This window comes from Triturus cristatus, chromosome 5_1, assembly GCF_964204655.1.
Source record: "Triturus cristatus chromosome 5_1, aTriCri1.1, whole genome shotgun sequence".
Classification (NCBI taxonomy): domain Eukaryota; kingdom Metazoa; phylum Chordata; class Amphibia; order Caudata; family Salamandridae; genus Triturus; species Triturus cristatus.
In genome coordinates this window covers 663995194-664014182 of record NC_140587.1, presented here as the reverse complement: position 1 = coordinate 664014182, position 18989 = coordinate 663995194, and positions in this window count along the sequence as shown.

Here is an 18989-nt window from a genome sequence, read left to right as displayed (position 1 = left end):
CTCTTAAGACCGCTGGGGGAGGGGGAAGGGGTGCCGGGGACGGTCCGGTGGGGCGCCGCTTCCACGCCGCCCCGATCCAGCCCCTCAGTCTCCCACGGCCAAGCGTCGGCTTTGTCACCCTCTCCTCTGCAGGGCAGCAGCAAGATTCCCTCCGTTGGCGAGACCGAGCTTCAAGGTAACGCGTGACTCTCCAGATGCTCCGGACGCGGAACTCTCTGCTAGATCCTTGGGCGCTGCAGCTTCGAGCAGAGTCACCGTCTCGGGCAGGGACGGCCGGCCGCCTTCACTCCCTCCAGCCAGCACCAGCTCCTCAAACCCGACTTGGGAAGATGTTACTCGCGCCCTCTGGACTTCCCTACTGAAATGTATAGCATTCTGGCATCACCCATGGATTTCACACCTGTTTAAACCACAGGCTGCAAGTTGGCTGAAATGACAAAAATTTGAAAAAATGGGCTAGACCAATTAAAAATGAAAACTCTGTGGTGTAAAAGTGCTTGCCGCCTTTCCTTACTCTGCGTCAAAGAGTCAATCCATGGGTTTTCCCATACAACTCCCACGTATTTTGATGTTTCCCCAGATTTACTTATTCATCACATAAACCTGGGGCAGTGCCAAAACATTACGGGCCCGATTCACAGAACTAACTTAAGACAAAATCCTAAACTTACTACCATTTTCGTATTCACAGAAGGCACTTACTCATTTTGGTATTCACAGAAGACACTTACTCACTTCGGTATTCACAGAAGTTAGGAGTCCTAACTTTAGGACTCCTAAATGCCTTCTGTGAATACCGAAAGTCTTAAAATTAGGATTTTTGTGTGTTTAGGAGTCCTAAAGTTAGGACTCCTAACTCTACTACTACTAAACTGAGACAAATCCTCATTTTAAGGCTTTCGGTATTCACAGAAGGCATTTAGGAGTCCTAAAGTTAGGAGTCCTAACTATACTACTACTAAACTGAGAAAAATCCTAATTTTAAGGCTTTTGGTATTCACAGAAGGCAATTAGGAGTCCTAAAGTTAGGTGTCCTAACTATACTACTACTAAACTGAGAGAAATCCTAATTTTAAGACTTTCGGTATTCACAGACGGCATTTAGGAGTCCTAAAGTTAGGACTACTAACTTCTGTGAATACCGAAATGAGTAAGTGCCTTCTGTGAATACCAAAATGGTAGTAAGTTTAGGATTTTGTCTTAAGTTAGTTCTGTGAATCGGGCCCAACATCTCCCCAGAGCAGGCGTATTGTGGAGAAATATTTTTATTTTGGCTCGTTTTTTCATCTTTCTTTGTGTGCTGCATTTTGCACCACACATAGCAGCACATTTTGCATTATGCAGGAACGTGCTACTTTCTGCACAAAAACAATCCTACCTACAATGGTGGCACCTCGTGATGGTGCAAGGGTGCCTGTGTTGGTGCTAGGCAGCATATTGTACACCAGCTCAGGGGGAAAGGAAAGGAATGTACTGTATTTCATAAATACAGTGCATCCCTGCCCTTTCACATTGGTGTGGGGCAACGTAGAAAGAAGACGTGCAGCGCAGCCCTATGCCAATGTGAAAGGGCAGGAATGCACCTTATTTATGAAATATGGTGTATTCATGTCTTTTCCCCCTGTACTGGCGCACAGTTTGCAGCCTAGCGCCAACGTAGGCACCCTTGCACCATGGCAAGCAGGTTTGTTTTTGGGCAGGAAGGGGCACCGTCCTTCATAAAAACAATTGCGTGACGTGTTTTACTCTATGTTTGCTGCAGAGTGCAGCACACATGGAAAGAGGAAAAAGCAAGGAGAAATAAAAATATATTTCTCCTATTTTCTCTTGCTCTAGAGAGGCATAAAGTGTTGACACTGCCTCAGGTTTACGTGATTAAGTAAATCTGGGGCAACACCAATGAAACTCCACCTTGATGCAGAGTAAGGCAACGCAGCAATTTACGCTGCTTAACCTTACTCCATAGGGCTTTATTTCCCATATAAAAGTGACGCCCCAGCGCTGCAAGGGGCTTGTAAATAAGCCCTTCAGTGTGTAATATAAAATACTCATGGTCATTTGGCATTCTGTTTGAGAGTATTCACGGTACTGATTTAAGAGTATTTTGTAAGACATCTGACCCGATTTGAGTAAAAAGTAAGGCAAAATCTGCTTCAAAGTTTAAAAAGTCTTACTCTTTGAAACAGCAGTATAGTAGCTGAACAAGACCCAATCGCCTAATAAAGATTAATCCGTTTAGACCAAAGTGTCCATCTATAAGCCTCATATTGGCAAAGGACTAGCTTCACTGTCCTCCTGACCTCACTGGAGTTAGCAACAAAGGGGCAGATTTATGTTTGACTTGCGCCTCATTTACGCCGCCGTTGCGTCACTTTTGTGACGCAGCAGCGGCGCAAATCCTGCGCCATGGTGCGGGGTATTTACAACGTGATGCATCTGGCAGATGCGTCACGTTGTAAAGCCCTGTGCCACATGTAGGCGTTCCAGGGCAGGTGGGGGCGTTCCGGCGCAGGAACGCCTCCTAAAAGTGGCTGAGTGAAATCTACAAGATTTCACTCAGTCACTTTTGAGCCCATGCTGCGTCAAAACCCTGCGCCTGCTTGAAGCAGGCGTAAGGATTGACGCAGCATTGTGAAGATAGGGCCCCCCAGAGCATTGCTGGAGCTGCGCCGCGCTTGCGACGCAACTCCAGCAATGCGCCACTTTTACGGCAAAGATGCGTGACGCATCTGTGCCGTTTTTGCCCCATGGTGCGCCGCATTAAAAATGCGGCGCATCCATGGTGGCGGAGCTGGGGCGCAAAATAACTGGCGCATCCCTGCTGATATGCAGGGATGCGTCAGTTATTATAAATATGCCCCAAAGTGTGTGCCTGATTAATACTTTGGCGTATGGGATACTCCTTCATAAACGTGAAGAGACCCCGTCCGTATTGCAAATGCTAAAATATATCAATAATGCATTTGAAATACGGCGAACTGGATATCCTCTCGTTTTATGACATAGTATCAGGCCTTGTGTTTCAGGATTATCATCAATGACAGCTTTAAAACCGCAACGTTTTCAAAAATACCTGGTCCTTGTCTTTTCCACATGGAGCGTCATTGCCACCTGGTGGTCGAATGCCATGCTGCATTCCTTTCATTTGCGTCTGTTCTATTATTTTAAAAATCTTTAGGCTTTTTACTCAGATTCGTCATGTAAAGTTATGGACAGAGCAATCAACTAGTTACGTAAGGAAGAAATTGTTAGTAATTCATTTCAAACTACGGTGTATATTTTGAAACGTTACGAAGGGGGTACAACTCTGCATTTTTTTTCTTCAAATTTACAACAGGCGAAGAAATAAGACCTTTACACTCAGATGTCTTGTGTGTCATAGTTGGGTCTTTGTAAACCAAGGCCTGTAGGAAAAACGTTGCAATTTGATTCTAACAAATAGAGGGGCATATCATCAAGGACCGGCGATAATTATCGCTAAGCGCACTTAGCTCTAGGATAATTATCGCCGACTAACGTGGATTTCTATCGCTGAGATAGCGTGCTAATCTCAAAAGCGATAAAAATCCTAGCGCTAACTGCCAAACGTGAGATTATCGCTGGAAACCCAGCGATAATCTCATGAAGTTTGGCGTTAGCTTGATGATAGGGCAAGCAAACTGAGCCATGATATCCACCTTCCATAGAATATCATGGCTAAGTCAGTCCTGAAGCAGGCGTAAGGAAAGTAGCGATAACAGGGGTTATCGCTACTTTTCTTGCCGCTATGCTTCATAGCGTGGGGCTTGATGATAGGAGAAATGTCGCTTAGCGACATTTCTCCAGTAATGTCAGGGCAGGAATGCCCACTTTGCATCTCATTAGAGATGCAAATCTGGGCGTTCAGAATTCAGGCTCTAATGCAAGGTTTCACGCGATAGCGTGACCTTGCTAATTAGGTGATAAAATTATTGCCGCTTCTTGCCCGAAAACGGACGCAAAAGCGGCGATAATTTTTTATCGCCTCGGAGCTGATATGCCCCAGATTGTTTTGAAGAAATTAAACATAATATTCATAGCGTTCAAAACGGCACCAAGTTGACGTTCAACGTCAGAGGGCAGAATTAAGGGGCCTATTAACAAGCGGCAGCGATAATTATCACTGCCCGCTCGTAGCGAGAAAAATTTTATCGCTGGCTATCGCAGGAAATTATCGCCATGCTAGCGTTGTATTAACAACGCATAGCGCAAAGGCGATAATTTCCCAGTGATAGCGATGTTTTCCATCGAACATCGCTGGTTCTCCATGGAAAATGGCGATAACCTTGCTGATACGACCCTGTGGTCGTATCAGCATAATCCACCCCCAATAGTAAGCATAGCAACGTCTGCTAAAATGCGTGGGCAGCCTTGTAAATATCGCGATGTGTACATCAGTGATATTTACAAGGTTGTACTGCCCAGTGACGCCCACTTTGCATCGCATTAGAGATGCAAAGGGAGGCGTTGGGTAAAAAGGTTATAACATGCGCTAATGCATGTTATCACCCTCTTGTAAATAGGGCGATATTTTTATCTCCGCTTTTTTGGCTTTAAAAGGAGATATGGCCCTTGTAAATATGCCCCTAATACCTTGATCACTCTTCATTCAACACCCACTGCTCTAGCGTTATTTGGGAAAATAATTTCTGAGACATTTTACCCCTTAAGGACTGAGGGTCTCGGGGGGGGGGGCGCAGTTTGCAGCCCAAGATGGTGGTTGTGTAGATGACGAGCTCCAGGACTGGGACTTCTATCCGAGCAATTATCCGTGCTTCCCCACCTTGTACGATGGTAGACAGGGAGCGGCTGTTAATCTCAGACAGCAGGGCTGCCTCGACAGCGATTTCTGGATATCCGGGGCCCCCTGGACCAGTCCTGGCGACAGGGCGATTCCTGGCCTTCCCGAGGCCTGCTGTGCATCAAGAGCCGCGGCATATCCTGAGGCCTGGTGGGGCTGCGGGTGCCCGGGCCTGGCGGTGGTGCCCACATGAGTCCCCGGCTCTGGGCCCACATGGTGTCATACCTGCTGTGTCCTCTAAGTGGGGCTCTGCCTGGGCGTGCTGGGAAGCGTCGGGTTCCTGCCTCCGCCTGAGGGGATGAGTACTGCACTGGTGTGTGTAGGCTGCTGTGCCCGTCACTGGGGGAGGCTCCCCAGCAGAAGTCCCGAGTGGTTGTGGGCCAGCATTACGCTGCGGGTCGGTGGCGGCTCACCGACGGATCCTGGCATGCCACATACTGCATGCGGATCGGATGAGTGGCTGGAGGAGTTGGAGTGGTGCCCTCCTGCTGCTGATGTGAGGCCATGAAGGGCGCTAAGGATAAGCACTGGGGCATGGAACCTGTGCCCCCTCCCCCTGCGCAGGGTGGTAGCTAGAGATCCCTCCTGGAGGTGCAGACGGTGCGACTTGATTGGGGGGCCTTCCTTGTCCTGCCACATGAGCTGGGAGGTATGGAGCGGCGGCGACAGTGTCCCTGAGAGAGTCCTCTCACGCCGCGTGGCAGTTGCGGTGCCCTGCCCGGACTGGTGGTTACTGGTGCAGAGTTGGGACCAGGGGCGAGCTGGGACTGACATGATCCTGCGGTTGGAGCCCTGCGTGGGAGTGTAGTCTGTGGGAGCGCCTGGTTGCGCGGGGATCTACTTGAGCTGCTTGGACCTGGCGACACAGGAGCTGCATGAAACCTTGCTGGTGCCATTTCCTTTATTTACACTTCAGAGAGTGGGAGGGGCTCGCTGTTACATAGGATAGCGGCTTCCATGCCCTGCTAGGGTGTCTGGGTTGCCCTTCCGCTTGAACTGAGTGGATTCCTTACAGTGGACCTGTGCTGTTAGCTGGTGGTGGTCGCTGTTTTTTTTGTTTTCCGGTGCGGCTCTCCACTGGCTGTGATGTACTTGTTGGTATTCAGATGCTGTGGCTGGGGGCTTGCTGCCTGGCCCCATCACGTCACCGGCTATGGGTAAGGGAAGGCTCAGGGTGCCAATGAGGTCCAGGAGGGCAGGATCTCACTCTCCGACTTCAGGCCAATCTTCCGCCCTGTCCCACCAGACGGAGGGAGTTGTGGAGTCCAACAATTCTGGGGACAAGCTGCACATGATTTTGCGGGAGATTCGAGATTCCCGTTCTGTTTTGGAGGTGCAGCTGGGTATAATCTCGGCGGATCTCAACTTGCTGAAAGATGACCATGAGAAGTTGGCTGAGAGAGCTGGAATGACTGAGCGGCAGGTTGACACCATGGTACCTCAGGTACAGGCGCACGAAGAACAACTACAGCACATGCGTCAGCAGATTGACTCCCTCCAGGCACGGGCGGATGATGCAGAATGTCGGGCACACCGTAACAACCTCCGAATCGTAGGCCTGCCGGAAGGGAAGGAAGGTAATACGCCTACTGAGTACATTGAAAACTGGTTAAAGACAACTGTGGCCCCCACCGGACTGTCCGCGCATTTCACGGTTGAGAGGGCGCACCGGGTCCCCACACGACGTCCTATTCTGGGCGCGGCCCCGCATCCCATCCTGGCCAGGATTTTAAATTACCGGGATCAAGATCATCTACTACAGGCGGCAAGAGATAATGGTCCTCTACAACTTGATAATGTTAGGATTTCAATATTTCCAGATTGCACCTTAGCAGTCCAGCGCAGAAGATTTTCCTTTATGGAGGTGAAGGCGGAGGCTCGAGCAGCAGGCCTGTCATTTGCATTATTATTCCCAGCAAAACTGAAAATCATCCATGATCAGCGTTCCTTGTTTTTTGATACCCCTGACAGTGTGTGGGAATGGCTGGACAAGACGTTCCCCGACGTCCAACCTATGAGACGCATGGACTCCTCACTGCCCAAACCACAGCGTCCACCTCAGAAGCGTAAGAGGGGCATCCTCACTCAAAGCTCGATCTCCAGCTCCTTGGGCCGTCAGCAGGTACTGGAGGGCAGGCGGAGGGCTCTACAGGTTGCTTCCACTTTTCGCGCCGCTCGCCCAGAGATCAGCTCTAGCCCGTCGGAAGGATTGAATACGGACACTGATTCAGATGGTAGCGTAGCACTGTTCCCTTCAGCGACCTCGCGACTCAGCAATGATCCTCTGGCCTTGGCGGACTCTTGATTCTTTATCTTCTGCCTTGTAGGATATGCTTAGCTTCTTATTGTTTTCCTGTCCAGATCATAGATCTATAATCCACTATATGTGACTTTACCTGACTGGCAGAACATCATAGAACTTGTTTGCCGTTTTGACAGGTGGGAACAGATGGTTAATTTCCCGGGCCCGGTGCACATTCTGGGCGCTTTTCTGAGTGCCTCATTGCACTTGTGCGACTGTTGATGGTGTTAGCGGCCTTCCCCCGCAGGCGGTAGCACTGGTTGAATGTGGAGTATGTTCACTTTGTTATCACGGTTTGGTCGAACGATGTTTGGGCGTTGGACCCAGTATTGGGATTTTGTTGACTTTGATGTAACTATGCTGCATGGTCTGGGGATTGTGGGGGGGTGGGCGGGGGTGGGTGGATGGGGGTGGGATCCAGGTGGCGGGGGGTTTTATTCCATTTGATGATGCCTGCTGTTAATTCTTATACCCTTGTCTCGTGGAATGTGCGAGGTATGGGTTCTATGGCAAAGCAACATAGAATAGCTGCTCAGTTGCATCGCTGTAAGGCACACATAATTTGTTTTCAGGAGACCCATTTGATCCCCACTGAAACTACGAAACTACAAAGGATATGGCGTGGTCAGGTTTTTGCGACGGCATATTCAGCCTTTTCCAGGGGGGCTGCTATTTGGGTTCGGGCGGGCATTCCCTTCTCTCTTACTGAGAGCATGTTAGATGATCAGGGCCGGTTTGTTCTTCTGTTGGGAACGTTGAATGGCAGACAGATAGCGCTGGGGTCCCTCTATGCACCGAATACGGACCAGGAGGCATTTTTTGTGAGTTTCTGGGCAAGACGACATCTGACCATAATCCCATAAAATTGCGGTTGTAATGGGGCCATTCACTTGCTCCACTTCCAAGACCAGGTCTATCGGGCGTCATTGAATGCAGCTATTGATGCATTTTTTGTGGAGAATGAGGGTACTGCTTCTTCCAGGGCTATCGAATGGGAGGCCTTTAAGGTGACTGTATGTGGGGTTGCCATGGGGACTTTGGTGGGATCACGGAGGGAAGTGATTAGGGACATTACTGACCTGGAGGGGGAATTGCAGGCCTTAGAGGTGGTGTCTCAGAGGGGTGAGGACGGTGCAGAGCTGCTTCAATCCGCCAGGATTAAGTATGGGGAGTTGTTAGAATGATTGCTTCTGTTGGATTTTGATGCTTACACTCTGCGAACACACTCGGAGGTGGATAGGGCAGGTACCTTATTGGTGAGACTGATCCAGCCCACGATGAGTCCTACCCCAGTTTTAGCTATAAACACGGTTGATAATGTACTGGTTACGTCTCTGGGGGGGATTAATGCTGCGTTTCAGGAATATTATGCTTGGTTGTATATTGCCCCATGTTTAGATGTCATGGCTTCCATCCTTTCCTTTTTGTCCGAGGTCCAGCTTCCCACGGTTTCTGATTCAATGGCCAAGTAGTTGGCTCCTCCGATTACTGCTGTAGAAATTCAGTTGGCACTAAAGTCGTTGGCCCGCAACAAGACACCAGGCTCCGATGGCTTCCCTGTAGAGTTTTATTCCACATTTGCCGATAAGTTGATTCCAAAGTTGTTGCAACTCTATACTACTTCCCTAGAGAGTGGGGTCTTGCCTCTTACTACCAGGGAGGCGATAGTCACGTCCTTATTGAAACTAGGCAAGGTATCAACTGATCTTTTATCTTATCGACCACTTTCTATTCTGAATACAGAATACAAGGTGCTGAGTAAGGTATTGGCGTCATGACTCCTTCCACTCCTTCCCCGTTTGATCCATACAGACCAATGTGGATTCGTACCCCAACGCAGTACCTCTTTGAATATCCGTCGGCTCCATGCCTTAATACATGCGACGTCCGCCTCTTCCCCTCTTGCTGGTTGCTTGTCTTTAGATGTGTGTCAGGCTTTTGATACTCTCAGCTGGCCGTATATGCTTGCGGTGCTGTCTAAATTTGGCCTGCCCCAGTTCTATTGTGCATGGAACAAATTGTTGTATACTAGTCCCACGGCGCACGATAAGATGGGTAGGACCATCTCTTCCTCTTATTTGATATCCCGAGGTACACACCAGGGCTGCCCCTTATCTCCCATGCTTTTTGTGTTGGCCCTAGAGCCTCTTGCACAGTAACTGCGTCAGATTATGATCCCTTATGGTATACAGTTGCGTGGGGTGATACATTCAGTATCCTTATACGCGGATGACATGCTGTTATATTTGCACGATTTTGAAGTTGATTAACGCGGGATAGCTGCTGCCTTTGATAGATTCGGGGAAATTTCAGGCTTGCATCTTAATGCTTCTAAATCGGTGGCCTTTGCCTTCTATAATACTTGTACGTCTCCTACCTACAATTTGGTCACATGTAATTCCGAGTTGAGCCTGTTACTCTTAAATACTTGGGGGTTAATATTTATAGATCGAACACTGATACTATAGACGGTAATGTAGTATGTACAATTAACTTGTTGCGCTCCCAGATTGCCTTTTGGAATTTGTTGCCGTTGATAGTGGCAGGCCGCGTGGCGGTGTCGAAAATGGTTATGCTACCCGCCTCCTTTATTACTTTGTGAACTTGCCGGTGGTTCTGCTGGCTTGGATTTTCAAAATGCTTGACACGTTATTAACATCTCTGATATGGGGGGGCGGGCAGACATCGGTTGGTGCTGGCTAAACTGCAGCTACCTGGCGGGGGGTATGGGGGCGCCTGATTTTAATACGTATTGTATAGTGGGGCAGCTGCAGTGGATGGCATATTGGTTGACCGGTAAGAATTTATTCGAAATTGGATACTCCTTGGGTTGTTTGAAACGTGGGTTTCTTCAGTCCCAGCTCTGTCCGGGTGCACAGAAAATGCGGGATCCTCCATACTTGTTGCATGTGGCGTTGCATTATTGGGCACAGGCGAAGAGGTTGGCTCGGTTGCCATTTCCGTATGCCCCAAATATCCCCATATGTGGATTGCCTACAAGGCGTGGGGTGCTATCGATGACCCAAATACAGGGGTGGACTCGAGAGGGGGTGGGGACAGTCGGGGATTTATTTCTCGAGGGCCACTTGATGCCTCATAACGAGTTTGTACGCGCTAACTCGCTGCCTGACACCTTGTTTCACATTCACGCGGCTGTAGTGCGTTTCATTCACACCTATTGGTATATAGATCAAACGGAACCCACAACGTTTCAATTACTGAGATCACTACACATTATGGGACATGGCCGACATTTGGTGCAATGGCTTTACCGAGGCTTGAGAGAACATTTGCATGTTCCACTAATACCTCTTAGGCAGAAGTGGGACGTGACCTTGGGGCGGGAGCTGGAAGATAGGGAATGGGCCCAAATGCTAGAACATCCCCAGCGGGTGTCTCAGAATTGCCGTTTAAAAACGATTAATTTATTTGTACTACATAGAGCATACCTTGCCCCAGCTACGGTACAGAAAATGTTTCTCATGAAGGCCGCGGTATGCTGATTTTCTTCATATGATATGGTCCTGTCGGGTGCTGTGGGGGTTTTGGTCAGAGGTTGTCCGGGGGTTGGAGATGTTGACAGAGCGTGCGCCGTGGGACACAATCGAGGCCTGCCTTTTTGGGGTTATTCCCCCTCCCTAAGATGGCTAAATTGTTACACAGATTTGCAGGGTTGGCTCTGATGTTGGCAAAACGTATGATAACACGACACTGGAAGTCTACTCTGGCGCCGCGAGTGGGCGATTGGTGTGAAGAAGTGGGCAGATGGGCGGTTGCAGAAAGGGAGGCTTTACACCATGAAGAATACAGGGGACTGCGGAAGCGACCGATTTCACTGGACTGGGTGCACCTAGTGGAACAATTCAAGGCTATGGAAGATGTTGAGCCTTCGGGTTCGCAACACAGTAGGCGGAACAGTGGTGCAGTGTCATAGGAGCTGGTGGATTCATGCTTACCCAAGTACTAACAGGGGGCCTCCCTTCTGCTTCCTTATCCCCGGCCCTGTTCCTTTGTCTCTGTCCCCTTGGGTCTCCCCCTCTCCTTGCTCCTCTCTATGTTTCTCTCCCCTCTCCTTCTTCTTCCCCCCCTTCCTCCCCCTCCTCGGTACACACCCCTTCCCGGGGTTCTCAGACCGGATGCGCACTGGATGCAGGAACATCAGCGAAGTGTGTAGTCTGTGTAGCGGCACTTAGGTTACTTGTTTGTTGGGGTATTGTTTGGGGAGGGTTAGTTTGGGAGGGGGATGTAATGGGTACTGCACAAGATACCACTTATTAGTATAGTAGTTAGCTGTCTGGATATACGGATTGCACATTTATACTGTAAATTATGTTGTAATTTCTGTAAAATGAATGTATGCCTTATCTTGCCATGCGGCCAGGATCCGGGCCGTCTTGCTAATATGCAAGGCCTTCAAAATGCTTATGATTTACCGTGTACACCTGTGTGTTGTTTGCAGTGCTCAATAAAAATATTTCCCCCCCCCAAAAAAGGGACTGAGGTCCTCATGTACAAAAAAATGTGGTTTTGCTGCACTGAGATGCATAATTTTAAAAGCACAGGGATGCGTCGTATTGATAAAAATATGATGCACACATGCGTGTGCTTCACCTGCACTGGCGCACAATTGGCTGACGTGCACCAGCACCCTTGCATCATGTTGCAAGGGTGTCTGGTTTGGGGAGATGATTGTTTTTGTACACCTTCCTGCACAAAAACAATCATAGATGACATTTTCCTCCATGCGTGCGGCAGAATGCAGGCTGCAGCAGGCATAGAAAGAGGAAATAACAAGGAGAAATAACAGTATTTCTCCTCCTTGTGCCACTCCTAAGCCTCCCGGGGTAGGCGTAGGATTCTGATGCACTCCGAGCTTTACAAAACCTTGTAAATATGAGAAAGTAAACACAAGGAGATGATAAGGAGATCCTTGTGTTTGTTAAATATGAGAAAGTGTCAGGTTCCATGGATGTTGCGTGCAAACACCACAGCAAAACCCATGGTACACCCCTTTCTTGGAAAGTAATGCATGAAAGGGGCTCAGATTCGCATGGCCATGAAAAGTCATTCAGGGTGACTTTACGGGGCCTTGTAAATATGAGTAAGCCCACTGCACCACTTGTGCTTCAAAAAAAGTGATGCACAATGGCCTTGTAAATGTGACCCAGTATGATTTTACGTTGTGCTGAACCATTTGTTTTGACATTTGGGCCAAATCACACCTCCAAACTTTTCTTCACCAGGCAATATCTAGGGCATATTCATTTCATTTTTTCCACATGGGCATATTCACAAAGAAATGACGAAGCACGGCGCTGCAAGCAATTTAGCAGTGCTGTGTTGCGTCATTTACAAAATGCAGGGAAGCATCGTATTCCCAAGAATATGGCCCACTCCTGTATTTTGCAATGCGCCGACGCTAAAAAGCTGCCTAGCGCTATTGCAGACTCGCTTGCACCATGGTCCAAGGATGCCTGCGTTGCAGGGATGATTGTTTATGTTCAGGAACAGACACCTTCCTACGCATAAACAATCATTAAAGGAGATTTGCTCCTTCTGTGGGACACGTACAAGAAAATGGTGCAGCGCGGTACTCAGGTTTAAACCGTATTTAGAACAATGTGGCACACCCCTGTGTTTACCCTAGCGCTTGTGCTAAAAATAGCTGCCCAGAGCCAACACAGACACCCTTGCACCATAGTGCAAGGGTGCCTGCATTGCAGGGATGACTGTTTATGTGCAGGAAGGTATCCCTTCCTGCACATAAACAATCAAGAATGGTGATTTGCTACCTCTATGTGTGTGGCATTCTTATTAATAATATTTAATGACTGTTTTTGTTTTTGTGCATGAAGGGAGACCAAGATACACAAAAACAATCATTAATGTAGAATGCAGCACACATAGAAAAAGCAAATACAAGGAGAAATAAAGTATTTCTCCTCGTTGCACTAATCTAAGACCTGCTTTTGCATGGCGTTAGTTTTTGGCGCTGCCTTAGATTTACAGATCCTTTTAAATCTGGGGCAGCATCAAAAAGCAATGAGTGTTGCTGTGGAACACCCATAGCAACATCCATTGCATGCCCCTTTCAAGCAGATACCTGTGTGAAAGCGTACCATATTAACAAACCATCTTTAAGCACAAAACATGGCTTATTGCCACTTTGTAAATATGGAGCAGGACATTCAACCACCGGAACGTCGGTAAAAGTGACATTCAGGTGGTGCATTTCCATTGTACATATGCCCCAATGTGTGCTGCAGGATGCAGCACACAAAGAAAGAGCAAAACAACAAGGAGAAATTAAAGTATTTCTCCTCCTTGGGACACTCTTACGCCTGGTTTTCAGTGGTGTTAGTCTTGACGCCGCCTCAGGTTTACGGATCCTTGTATATCTGGGGCAGCGTCAAAAAGCAACAAATGTTTCTGTAGAACACCCACAGAAACAACCATTGCACGCCCCTTTCAAGCATTTACCTGCGTGAAAGTGTAAGATATTCACAAAGTGGTGTCTTATCAGAGGATGTGAAACAGGGATCAGACAAGGTATAGGAAGAAATAGTTTGCCACCACAAATACCTTAAGTAAGGGATGGTAGGAGGCTGAGATGAATGGCCTCATTTGGGTGGCAAAGCAGGCTTGGTACATGTCACCAATTCCAGCAATCAATCAATCAGTCAATCAATCAGTACATTTATAGAGCGCACTACTCACCCACGAGGGTTTCAAGGTGCTGAGGGTGGGGGGAAGGGGGGTGCTGCTACTGCTCAAACAGCCAGGTATTGAGGTGTCTACTGAAGGTGAGAAGGTCTTGGGTCAGTCGGAGGTGGGTGGGGAGGGAGTTCCAGGAATTGGCGGTGAGGTAGGAGAAAGATCTGCCGCCTGCTGTTGTTCTTCTGGTGCGTGGTATGGTGGAGAGGGCGAGGCTGGCGGAGCGGAGTTGGCGAGTCGGGGCATAGAACGAGAGGCGTTTGTTGAGGTATTCGGTCCGGCGTTTTGGAGTGCTTTGTGTGCGTGGGTGAGGAGCTTGAACGTGATCCTCTTATTGACGGGGAGCCAGTGCAGGTCTCTCAGGTGGGCGGTGATGTGGCTGTGGCGGGGGATGTCCAGGATGAGGCGTGAGGAGGCATTCTGAATGCGTTGCAGTCACTTCTGCAGCTTGGCCGTTGTCCCTGCATAGAGTGCGCTACCATAGTCGAGCCAGCATGTGACGAGGGCTTGGGTGACAGTCCTTCTTGTTTCCGTGGGGATCCATTTGAAGATCTTTTGTAGCATGCGGAGGGTGTTGAAGCAGGAGGAGGAGATGGCGTTGACTTGCTTGGTCATAGTGAGTGATGAGTCAAGGACGAACCCTAGGTTGCGTGCGTGGTCGGTGGGTGTCGGTGCTGTGCCCAGGGCAGCGGGCCACCAGGTGTCGTTCCAGGCGGAGGGGGATGGTCCGAGGATGAGGACCTCCGTCTTGTCTGTGTTCAGTTTCAGGCGGCTGATCTTTATCCATTCGGCGACGTCCCTCATTCCTTCTTGGAAGTTGGATTTTGGCGGTGACTGGGTCTCTGGTCAGGGAGAGGATCATCTGGGTGTCGTCGGCGTAGGAGATGATGTTGAGGTCGTGTGCACAGACGATGTCGGCGAGGGGGCTCATGTAGATGTTGAAGAGTGTCTGGCTGAGTGATGAGCCTTGGGGTACGCCGCAGATGATCTTGGTGGCCTCTGAGTGGAACGGGGGTAGGTGGACTCTCTGGGTTCTGTCGGTGAGGAAGGAGGAGATCCAGTCCAGGGCCTTTCCCTGGATCCCTGTGTTGTGGAGACGTGTTTTTAGGGTGCCGTGGCAGAACGTGTCGAAGGCAGCTGAGAGGTCTAGGAGAATGAGGGCTGCGGTTTCTCCGTTGTCGAGCAGGGTTCTGATGTCGTCGGTGGCGGCGATGAGGGCGGTCTCAGTGCTGTGGTTGCTGTGGAAGCCAGACTGGGACGGGTCGAGGGAGCCATTGGTTTCGAGGAAGTTGGTCAGTTGCTTGTTGACTGCTTTCTCAGTGACCTTCGCCGGGAAGGGGAGCAGGGAGATTGGCTGGAAATTCTTGAGGTCCTTGGGGTCTGTTGTCGGCTTCTTAAGGAGGGCGTTGATTTCTGCGTGTTTCCAACTCTCAGGGAAGGTGGCAGATTCGAAGGAGCTGTTTATGATGTCTCGGAGGTGGGGTGCGATGATGGTGTCTGCTTTGTTGAAGATGTGGTGAGGGCAGGGGTCGGATGGAGAGCCGGAGTGGATGGTGTTCATGATCTGGGTGACGTCTTCGGTGTTGACGGGGGTCCAGCGAATGAGGAGGGCGGTGGTGGCCGTTGGTTCTGCGGCTGGTGGAGGCGTCTGGTTTGTGAAGCTGTCGTGTATGTCGGTGATCTTGTGGTGGAAGAAGGCCGTGAGGGAGTCTCAGAGATCCTTTGAGGGGGGGATGTCGTTGGAGTTGGAGCTTGGGTTGGAGAGTTCCTTCACGATGCTGAAGAGCTCCTTGCTGTTGTGTGCTTGTTGTCTATGCGCTCTCTGAAGGCAGTTCTCTTGGCGATACGGATGAGCTGGTGGTGTTTGCGTGTGGCGGTCTTAAGGGCCTCGAGGTTTTCCGTAGTCCGTTCTTGGCACCAGGCTTTCTCTAGAGTTCGGCTGTTTTTTTTGGAGTCCTTGAGGTCTGTGGTGAACCAGGTGGTTCTCCCGCTGTTGTGCTTGTTCGGAGGGTTCTTGATAGGGGTTAGGGTGTCGGCGCAGTTGCTGATCCACTGTGTGAGGTTTCGGGCGGCGGTGTTGGTGTCCGAGGTGTTGGCCGGGGGACCCTGGGCGAGGGCGGCAGTCAGTTGGTCAGTGGTGACTTTGCTCCAGCATCTTCGGGGGATCTGCGGCGGTTGGATGTGTGCGGTGAGTTTCTTGTAGGAGAAGTGGATGCATCGGTGGTCGGTCCAGTGGAGAGTGGTGGTGTGGCTGACCGTGACATTGGTGCTGGTGGAGAAGATGGGGTCCAACGTGTGGCCTGCGTGGTGGGTCGGGGTGTTCACTAGTTGCTTCAGTCCGAAGTTGGAGCGGTTGTCGAGCAGGGTGGTGGTGTTGTTGTTGTTGTTCTCCAGGTGGAAGTTCAGGTCCCCCAGTCGGCGAAGGATTAGTTGAATTGTGGTTGTGGACCCGGTGGTCTGTAGATGAGTGTTCCTCTGAGGGTGGTCTTGGGGCTCGGTGTGGATCTGGAAGTGTAGGTGCTCGGCGGTGCTGAGAGTTTCTTCGGTGCTGGATATGACTCTGAGGGTGTTCCTGTGGATGATGGCGATTCCTCCTCCGGACTTGTTGGTACGGTCACTCCGGATGATTTTGTAGCCGTCCGGGATGGCAATGGCGATATCAGGGGCCGAGGAGGCGTTCATCCAGGTTTCCGTCAGGAATGCGATGTCCGGGGCTGTTGATTCGAGGAGGTCCCAGAGTTCTATGGCGTGCTTGTGTACGGAGCGGGTGTTGAGTAGGATGCACTTGAGGTCGTTATTGTTTCTTTGGCTGGTGTGGGAGGCGGTGGTTCGGGTCCTGGTGTAGCAGCAGTTTCGGCAGGAGAATGGTCCGTGAGTGCGCTTCGGGGTGGCTTGGTAGCAGGCAGTCGAGCGGCCGGTGTTGAGTGCGAGGAGGGTGGCGGCGTCGAAGGTCCATCGTGTGTGGTGGGCTTGTCGGGCCAGGGGTTCTGGCGCTGGGCGCGCTCCAGGCGCGGACGGGCGCAGATGGGTCTGCCTCTGGCGCGCCTCTGGCGCGCCAACGGTGCGGCCGCGCAGCGACCTGCATTAAGAAGGGGTGGAGGGAGGGAGGAGCAGCTGGGAGGCGGGTAGCGGGAGCCAATGGTAGGGAGGGGGCGGGTCCACAGGGGATGCAGCGGTGGGAAAGTGCGGGAAGTGGGCGGCAGGGAAAGTAGGAAAGGACGGCGAAAAAAGCAAAAAAGACAAGGAGGCAACTTTATTCACTCGGGGGGAAGCAGAGGGGAGCAGAGGCAGCACAACGGGGGATCACGGAAAACGGAAAGAAAGCGAGGTAGACAGGGACACAACGCAATCAGATGGACAGAAAACAAGCACAGATGAGCAGAGAGAGTGAAAGCAGACAGAACACAATCGGATGGACAGAGCAAGCACAAATGAGCAAAAAAAAAGAGAGAAAGCAGACAGAAACAGGCAGAGCAATACTTATACAATATTTACAGCCCACCACTGGGCCACCAGGGATGAGGTGCAGGTGGGAGCCTGCGGGTGGAGGAGGGCCTCGAACTTCCAGCAGTAGCAGCAGTAGCGAGGGGCAGGGACACAGCACCAGCAGGGTGTGCTGATACGGTGGTGGAGCGGCCTGGCCTGCAACAGGGTCAAGGGCTTCTCCCTCGCCACGTAGCGGCCTGCATTAAGAAGGGGTGGAGGGAGGGAGGAGCAGCTGGGAGGCGGGTAGCGGGAGCCAATGGGAGGGAGGGGGGCGGGCCGCAGGGGACGCATCGGTGGGAAAGAGCGGGAAGCGGGCGGCAGGGAAAGGAGGAAAGGACGGTGAAAAAAGCAAAAAAGACAAGGAGGCAACTTTATTCACTCGGGGGGGAAGCAGAGGGGAGCAGAGGCAGCACAACGGGGGATCACGGGAAACAGAAAGAAAGCGAGGTAGACAGGGACACAACGCAATCAGATGGACAGAAAACAAGCACAGATGAGCAGAGAGAGTGGAAGCAGACAGAACACAATCGGATGGACAGAGCAAGCACAAATGAGCAAAAAAAAGAGAGAAAGCAGACAGAAACAGGCAGAGCAATACTTACAATACTTACAGCCCACCACTGGGCCACCAGGCGGGAGCCTGCGGGTGGAGAAGGGCCTCGAACTTCCAGCTGTAGCAGCAGTAGCGAGGGGCAGAGACACGGCACCAGCAGGGTGTGCTGATGCGGTGGGGGAGCGGCCTGGCCTGAAACAGGGTCAAGGGCTGCACCACTCCCATGTGGGGTTCAGGTTGATGCACAGCCCACAAATACAGGCTGCCATGTCAGTCCATTGGAAATGGGCACGCATATTGTTGGCTGTGTTAGGCATATGAGACTCAATGTATTATCAGGGTTACATCAGTGTGTGGCAATAAGTTGTGTCCCTGGTCCAAAAAAAGAAGCGCCTGCTTAGACCTGTACATGTCCAAGTGAGGGGCCCTGAGTCAAACAATGCGTGATACTCTGAAGATAAACTACTCTCCCAATGATGAAATGTGGTGAGCATCCGTTCTAGCAATCTCCATGGTGTCACTGGGCCCACCCCTTCAGAGTTGCTACACTGTGCCCACTGCCCACTAATATGGAGTCACTTAAATCACATCAGCATCTACCACTCAGAAAACCATCCAAAGACCGTGGCCTCACACAATCCTGCAGTGTATCAAGGTTTGAAGCTTTGTAGGGGACATGTATGAAGTACAGACCCCCTGGCCACATGAATGCACTATGCGTGTGCAAAACACCACACCAAGCCACAGTGCTGAGGTGTACTGTGAGAAAGGCAGACTGTAGGTACATAACTAATTAATTTCCTAAGCCACATCACTTCCACAGGAGCAAAGGGCAGAGTAATGGTCACAGGGAATGCTGGCTCCCTGGGAATTTTGCACTGTCATTGTAGTGGTATCAATAAGCCAAAATAGTTGGGAGCATATTCAAAAGGATAGTGCGCCACTCGAGCTTCACTTATAAAGATGTAGGTGCCATGCACTAGCCTTAGACATATCTGCAAGGCCACATGAAGCCACCCTGCATGGCTCTTTCTATCCGTGTAGACATGGAGAGAGCCAACGTAGTTCAAGCTACTGATTGCCCCACACTATGATGGGGAGGCGTGCCATGGGGC